The sequence below is a fragment of the Haemaphysalis longicornis genome, unplaced genomic scaffold (genome assembly GCF_048455015.1).
Source record: "Haemaphysalis longicornis isolate Haplotype H1 unplaced genomic scaffold, Haemaphysalis longicornis Haplotype H1 scaffold_4, whole genome shotgun sequence".
NCBI lineage: Eukaryota > Metazoa > Arthropoda > Arachnida > Ixodida > Ixodidae > Haemaphysalis > Haemaphysalis longicornis.
Window position 1 is genome coordinate 216094064 of NW_027526361.1, and position 5764 is coordinate 216099827.

At 43.3% G+C, this 5764-nt stretch overlaps 2 non-coding genes across 2 annotated transcripts; one reads left to right on the forward strand and one right to left on the reverse strand.

Annotated features, from left to right (window-relative positions):
- The first annotated feature begins 3288 nt into the window (after positions 1-3288).
- Trnak-uuu (transfer RNA lysine (anticodon UUU)) lies at positions 3289-3360 on the forward strand. Its single transcript has one exon. It is a non-coding gene; the product is annotated as a tRNA-Lys (tRNA).
- Positions 3361-4895: 1535 nt separating this feature from the next.
- On the reverse strand, positions 4896-4967 carry Trnat-cgu (transfer RNA threonine (anticodon CGU)). The gene has a single exon. It is a non-coding gene; the product is annotated as a tRNA-Thr (tRNA).
- Positions 4968-5764: the final 797 nt, after the last annotated feature.

A 5764-nucleotide genomic window follows, 5' to 3' on the forward strand; every position in this document is an offset into this window, starting at 1 on the left:
ATGACCGAAAGCAGCTAAAAAAAGACTGAATTTTTCGTGTGGGAAATCGGCGCGGAATAATTTAAAACCATGTGGTGAGTTCCTGTCTTTTTTTCCCTAGAAACCTGGCCCCTTCCCAAGAAATATTGATGTATTGATGCCTCCAAGCTGCTACTCAGGCCTGTGTTATGAGGCACACCGTATATTGCAGGCCGACGAAGCAATTAAACTGCCAGGAGATCTTTAAGGTGCGCCGAAATCTCGTCACATGGGAGTTTTTGTAGCTCGTCTGCATAAAAAAACTGCCGCTGGGTGCAGTTTGTTTTTGAAAAAAAAAACCCACGACCCCCAGAATACGCGTCTGTTGCGAAGACGCATATTCTGGAGGTCGTGGGTTTGGATACCCCCTAACGAGCATATTTTCTCCACTTTCTTTCATTCTTTCAAATCATTATCTGAGCTATCACATTTTCCGCTTGCTTTCCTTGGCTTTCTTGACTGCCTGCCCTTATTTCTGTATTCATTCAACAGGCCCCTCCTTTCTCATTGTAATTCGCTATATGCATTGCGAGGGTCTCTGTTCTAGTACTTTCGCTGCCTTAGGTAGCTTAAAAGGGTTTAACGCCGGTCGACCACTCCCGACGTGTCGTTGATGCTCGAGTCACGGCCCGGGGGTTAAAAAGAAGGTCCCCTTCACCCCGAGCAGTCGAAGTGGCGGTGTCCACTACCCCCAAGAACAGGAAATAATTTCCCTGAGATAAGTACCCAGGAAAGTGGAGGGTAGAACAGCCCCGACGCTAGCGTAGTGGTCATCGCACGATACGCGTATTCTGGATGTCGTGGGTTCGGATCCACCCGGCAGGCATTTGTGCGTTTCCTAGTCAGTACAGCCAGCTATCACCGGAGGTTGCTTATGGGGGTTATATCACAGCATAAACGTACCTAAAGCATAGAGAACCACCTGAAGTGAAATAAATAACAGCGAAAACGGACCTGCAATGGTTGAAAACCGCGGTGTGGAAAAATATTCAACAGAAATAACCTAAACCGACTTGAAAGGGGAAAACCGGCAAGAACGTACAAGGAGCAGTAGCTGAAACTCACCAAAAGGCAACAAAAATACCTTAAATCCTATTTATAATGCATGAAGATGTCATAAATAGATTATATGCATGATAACAAATAAATGCTAACCCTTACAAATAAAAAAAAGCGGTAACGGGATTTGAACCCGGTTTAGGATGTTCACTTCGCAAGAGCCGAACCACTATCCTACGAGAACAAGCGGTTCTGAGCGATTAAACTGAGGGCCACATGCAAGTAGACATAGCTTCAAACATGCGCGTAGACGGCGCCATGCGTCGCTTGGCTGTGCTGACTAGGAGAAGCCTATACGCCACCTGGCGGGCATCTTTTCTCCACTTTCTTACACTCAAAAAATAAATCTGACCTACCACATTGTCCCTCTTGCTTTCTTCGGCTGTCTTGGTTGCCTATTCTTATATATATATATATATATATATATATATATATATATATATATATATATATATATATATATATATATACAAGGAAATGAGGGGCTCGTTGAGGAAATACAGAAACATAGGTCGGCAGTCTGCAACGCCAAAGGAGGCATAGGGGTGTGGTTAATCTCTATTTCTTAATACGGTTATGAAGTTAAGATTTTTTTTTAAATATAAGGAAGAAAGAAAGAAAGAAAAACACGCGCCCAGAGTGGGGACCGAACCCACGCCTTTTGATTAGATCTCGAATGCCTTACCAATTCGGCTATCTGGGCGACTGTGTTCTCCTTCACTTTCTTGGCTATTTATATTTACTAGAAGTGTATCTGACGCTTGAGGGTGGTAGCCAGCGCCACTCTGACTACACGGGGAGAAGGGGACCTTCTTTTCAACCCCCGGTGCGTGACTCAAACGTCTACAGCCTGCCATGAGTGGGTAACTGGCGGGAAGCCCTCTTATGCTACCTAGGCATCAAGGCTGCCAGAACCGAGACCCTCGCTAGGCTTTCGCAGAATAATATAGTACGGAAATGAGGGGCTCGTTGAGGTAATACAGAAACATATGTCGGCAGTCTACAACGCTAAAGGAGGCATAGGGGTGTGGTTAATGTCTACTTCTTAATACGGTTATGAAGTTAAGATTTTTTTTTAAATATAAGGAAGAAAGAAAGAAAGAAAAACACGCGCCCAGAGTGTGGACCGAACCCGCGGCTTTCGATTAGATCTCGAATGCCTTACCAATTCGGCTATCTGGGCGACTGTGTTCTCCTTCACTTTCTGGGCTATTTATATTTACTAGAAGTGTATCTGACGCATGAGGGTGGTAGCCAGTGCCACTCTGACTACACGGGGAGAAGGGGACCTTCTTTTCAACCCCCGGGGCGTGACTCAAACGTCTACAGCCTGTCATGAGTGGGTAACTGGCGGGAAGCCCTCTTATGCTACCTAGGCATCAAGGCTGCCAGAACCGAGACCCTCGCTTGGCTTTCCCAGAATAATATAGTAAGGAAATGAGGGGCTCGTTGAGAAATACAGAAACATAGGTCGGCAGTCTACAACGCCAAAGGAGGCATAGGGGGGTGGTTAATCTCTATTTCTTAATACGGTTATGAAGTTAAGATTTTTTTTTAAATATAAGGACGAAAGAAAGAAAGAAAAACACGCGCCCAGAGTGGGGACCGAACCCACGCCTTTCGATTAGATCTCGAATGCCTTACCAATCCGGCTATCTGGGCGACTGTGTTCTCCTTCACTTTCTGGGCTATTTATATTTACTAGAAGTGTTTCTGACGCTTGAGGGTGGTAGCCAGCGCCACTCTGACTACACGGGGAGAAGGGGACCTTCTTTTCAACCCCCGGGGCGTGACTCAAACGTCTACAGCCTGTCATGAGTGGGTAACTGGCGGGAAGCCCTCTTATGCTACCTAGGCATCAAGGCTGCCAGAACCGAGACCCTCGCTAGGCTTTCGCAGAATAATATAGTAAGGAAATGAGGGGCTCGTTGAGGAAATACAGAAACATAGGTCGGCAGTCTACAACGCCTAAGGAGGCATAGGGGTGTGGTTAATCTCTATTTCTTAATACGGTTATGAAGTTAAGATTTTTTTAAAATATAACGACGAAAGAAAGAAAGAAAAACACGCGCCCAGAGTGGGGACCAAACCCACGCCTTTCGATTAGATCTTGAATGCCTTACGAATTCCGCTATCTGGGCGACCACCCTCAAGCGTCAGATACACTTCTAGTAAATATAAATAGCCCAGAAAGTGAAGGAGAACACAGTCGCCCAGATAGCCGAATTGGTAAGGCATTCGAGATTTTATCGAAAGGCGTGGGTTCGGTCCCCACTCTGGGCGCGTGTTTTCCTTTCTTTCTTTCTTCCTTATATTTAAAAAAAAATCTTAACTTCATAACTGTATTAAGAAATAGAGATTTTAACCACACCCCTATGCCTCCTTTGGCATTGTAGACTGCTGACCTATGTTTCTGTATATATACATATATATATATAAATATATATTTATATATTTACACAAACACACACACACACACATATATATATATATATATATATATATATATATATATATATATATATATATATATATATATATATACTCTGAAAAGATAAAACTCACACAGAGCGCGAAAAACATAAGGTTAGTAGAGACAGAGACAAACTAGAAATTCGTAGAAAACAAAATAAGTTTTCTGACGTTTCAGGGAGAGGACTCCCTTTCTTCAGAGTGACTCTGAAGAAAGGGAGTCCTCTCCCTGAACCGTCAGTAAACTTATTTTTTTCTACGTATTTCTCGTTTGTCTCTGTCTCTACTAACCATATATATATACAGGGTGTCCCAGCTATCATGCAGCAAGATTTTAAAAAAGAGTAAGGGCGTAACTCGAAGGAAATCAGGTGCATATTGTTTGCAGTACTGTGAAGAAGCGGACAGTATTTTTTTCTTTAATGAGACTTAATTAACTAATTGCAATTATTTATCTAATTCGACAAATACTGTCCTAATCACTAAAGTGTCAATGAGGCACTTGTGGGTAACCACGAGGGGCATCTAACCGCGGCATTTTCAGCGATGAACTAATTGCGTACACATTTATTCTGACTGATAAAGGAAACCCGCGAAATACTAAAAATACCACGTGACGGCGCCTCCGCGCGCAGTGTAAAGCAACGCCCTCAAACAGGCTGCCTCTGAGTTAGCCAGAATGAAATAGACAAAAGAAAGAAAGAAGAAATCGCGACCGAGTTTCTTCCTTATCTGCACACGCGTCCCGCGAATCTTGGTGCTGCTGCTCCTTCCATGCATGCTATTATCAAGGTGATGCGCTGTCTCTTCGGGCGGGTAACACGCGAAGCAGTTGCTTTCAATCAGCTTTGTTTGGGGACGCTGCTTTACAATGCGCGCGTAAGCGTCGTCACGTGGTATTTTTCATATTTCGCGGGCTTCCTTTATCAGTCAGAATAAATGAGTACGCAATTAGTTCGTCGCTGAAAATACCGCAGTTAGATGCCCCTCGTGGCTACCTACAAGTGCCTCATTCACACTTTAGTGATTATGACAGTATTTCTCGAGTTAGATAATTAATTATAATTAATTAATTAAGTCTCATTAACGAAAAAATTACTCTCCGCTTCTTCACAGCACTGCAAACATTAGGCACTAGGTGTTCTTCGAGTTACGCAATTTCTCTTTTTTTAAATCTCGGTGCATGATAGCTGGGACACCCTGTATATATATACAGAAAGATAGGGCAGCAGTCAACAACGCCGAAGGAGGCATAGGGGTGTGGTTAGGCTCTTTTCTTTTTCACTACGGTTAATGAAGTAAACATTTTTTTTAATATACAGAAGAAAGAAAGAAAGAAAAACACGCGCCCAGAGTGGGGACCGAACCCACGCCTTTCGATTACGTGTCGAATGCCTTACCAATTCGGCTATCTGGGCGACCGTGTTCTCCTTCACTTTCTAGGCTATTTATATTTACTAGAAGTGTATCTGATGCTTGAGGGTGGTATCCAGCGCCACTCTGACTACACGGGGAGAAGGGGACCTTCTTTTCAACCCCCGGGGCTTGACTCGAGCGTCTACAGCCTGTCATGAGCGGGTAACTGGCGGGAAGCCCTCTTATGCTACCTAGGCATCAAGGCTGCCAGAACCGAGACCCTCGCTTGGCTTTCGCAGAATAATATAGTAAGGAAATGAGGGGCTCCTTGAGGAAATACAGAAAGATAGGGCAGCAGTCTACAACGCCAAAGGAGGCATAGGGGTGTGGTTAGGCTCTTTTCTTTTTCACTACGGTTAATGAAGTAAACATTTTTTTTAATATACAGAAGAAAGAAAGAAAGAAAAACACGCGCTCAGAGTGGGGACCGAACCCACGCCTTTCGATTACATGTCGAATGCCTTACCAATTCGGCTATCTGGGCGACTGTGTTCTCCTTCACTTTCTAGGCTATTTATATTTACTAGAAGTGTATCTGACGCTCGAGGGTGGTATCCAGCGCCACTCTGACTACACGGGGAGAAGGGGACCTTCTTTTCAACCCCGGGGCTTGACTAGAGCGCCTTCAGCCTGTCATGAGCGGGTAACTGGCGGGAAGCCCTCTTATGCTACCTATATATGTGTATATATATATATATATATATATATATATATATATATATATATATATATATATATATATATATATATATATATATATATATATATATATATATATATATATATATATATATATATA